Consider the following 2,680-nt stretch of genomic DNA (forward strand, 5'->3'; position numbering starts at 1 on the left):
ACCTGGACTTCACCAAAGAAATCAGAAATACAGACATTGTCATCCTACAAGAAACATGGTATAGAGGAGATGGACCCACTGGTTGCCCTCTAGGTAACAGAGAGCTGGTAGTCCCATCCACCAAACTACCAGGTGTGAAACAGGGAAGAGACTCAGGGGGTATGCTAATATGGTATAGAGCAGACCTAATTCACTCTATTATATTAATCAAAACAGGAACATTTTACATTTGGATAAAAATTCAAAAGGAAATGATCTCAAAAGAGAACAATTTCTTCCTATATCCCCCCACTAGAATCCCCAGACTTTAATGAAGACAGCTTCTCCATCCTGAAGGGGGAAATTAATAATCTCAATTTCCAGGCCCAGGGAAATGTACTAGTCTGTGGCAACCTAAATGCCAGAACTGGACAAGAACCGGACACCCTCAGCACACAGGGGGACAAACACCTACCTGGAGGTGACAGCATTCCCTCCCCCATATGCCCCCCTAGGCACAACTATGACAACATACCCAACAACAACGGGTCACAACTCCTGCAGCTCTGTCGCACGCTGGGTATGTACATAGTCAATGGTAGGCTTCGAGGGGACTCCTATGGTAGCTACACCTATAGCTCATCTCTTGGCAGTAGTACTGTAGACTACTTGATCACTGACCTCAACCCAGAGTCTCTCAGAGCGTTCATAGTAAGCCCACTGACACCCCGATCAGATCACAGCAAAATCACAGTCAACTTGAACAGAGCAATACTCATTCATGAGGCATCAAATCCAAAGGAACTGAATAATATTAAGAAATGCTATAGATGGAAGGAAAGTAGTGTGGAAACCTACCAAAAAACAATTAGGCAACAACAAATTCAATCCCTTTTAGACAACTTCCTGGACAAAACGTTTCACTGTAATAGTGAAGGTGTAAACTTGGCAGTAGAAAACCTAAACAGTATATTTGACCTCTCAGCTTCCCTATCAAATCCAAAAATTAACAAGAATGACAAATGGTTTGATGAAGAATGCAAAAACCTAAGAAAGAAACTGAGAAACCTGTCCAACCAAAAACATTGAGACCCAGAACACCTGAGCCTATGCCATCACAATTGTGAATCACTAAAACAATACAGAAATACACTACGGAAAAAGAAGGAACAGCACGTCAGAAATCAGCTCAATGTAATTGAAGAATCCATAGAATCTGTGAACAATCTGAGAGACAAGGCAAGGAGGGCCTTCTATGCCATCAAAAGGGACATAAATTCAATATACCAATTAGGATATAAAATACTTGAATCAGTTATAGAACCCATTGCCCTTTATGGTTGTGAGGTCTGGGGTCCGCTCACTAGCCAAGAATTCGCAAAATGGGACAAACACCAAATTGAGACTCTGTATGCAGAATTCTGCAAAAATATCCTCAGTGTACAACGTAAAACACCAAATAATGCATGCAGAGCAGAATTAGGCCGAATTACCCGCTAATTATCAAAAGAAAAGAGCCGTTAAAATTCTACCATCACCTACAGAGAGATGAACCTGGAGAAGAGCCCCCTAAGCAAGCTGGTTCTGGGGCTGCGTTCACAAACACAAACAGACCCCACAGAGCCCCAGGACAGCAACACAATTAGACCCAACCAAATCATGAGAAAACAAAAACATAATTACTTGACACATTGGAAAGAATTTACAAAATAACAGAGCAAAAAATAATGCTATTTGGCCCTAAACAGAGAGTACACAGTGGCAGAATACCTGACCTCTGTGACTGACCCAACATTCAGATTCAGTGAGCATAGCCTTGCTATTGAGAAAGGCCGCCGAAGGCAGACCTGGCTATGTGCACATTGCCCACAAAATGAGGTGGAAACTGAACTGCACTTCCTAACCTCCTGCAAAATGTATGACCATATTAGAGACACATATTTCCCTCAGATTACACAGACCCACAAAAAATTTGAAAACAAATCCAATTTTGATAAACTCCCATATCTACTGGGTGAAATACCACAGTGTGCCATCACAGCAGCAATATTTGTGACCGGTTGCCACAAGAAAAGGGCAACCAGTGAAGAACAAACACCATTGTAAATACAACCCATATTAATGTTTATTTATTTTCCCTTTTGTACTTTAACTATTTGCACATCATTACAACACTGTATATAGACATAATATGACATTTCAAATGTCTTTATTCTTTTGGAACTTCTGTGAGTGTAATGTTTACTATAAATGTTGTATTGTTTATTTCACTTTGGTTTATTATCTATTGCACTTGCTTTGGCAATGTTAACAAATGTTTCCCATACCAATAAAGCCCCTTAAAGAAAGAGAGAGAGAGAGAGAGGCTGCATCCCTAATTGCACCTTATGGGTTCTGGTAAAAGGTAGAGCACTTCATAGGGAACAGGATGCCGCTTGAGATGGACCCAGAGAGACAGACAGAAACAGGTGTCATCATCATCAATATGTCTCTCCCACACTGCCTGCCTCCCACCCTACTCCCCTCCCTCCCTCCCTCCCTCTCTCACTAGTTCAGTTCAGGGCCCCAGCCATCACTCTGAATGATGTCAGTCACATTAATTGCTGTCCCCTTGCTGTGTCCCTCTAATACAGCCCCCAGCACGCTTCAGGACATTCTGCTGACACTGAGGCAAGGGCAGTACTGAACGTACATCAGAACA

This window comes from Salvelinus alpinus, chromosome 7, assembly GCF_045679555.1.
Source record: "Salvelinus alpinus chromosome 7, SLU_Salpinus.1, whole genome shotgun sequence".
NCBI classification, from domain to species: domain Eukaryota; kingdom Metazoa; phylum Chordata; class Actinopteri; order Salmoniformes; family Salmonidae; genus Salvelinus; species Salvelinus alpinus.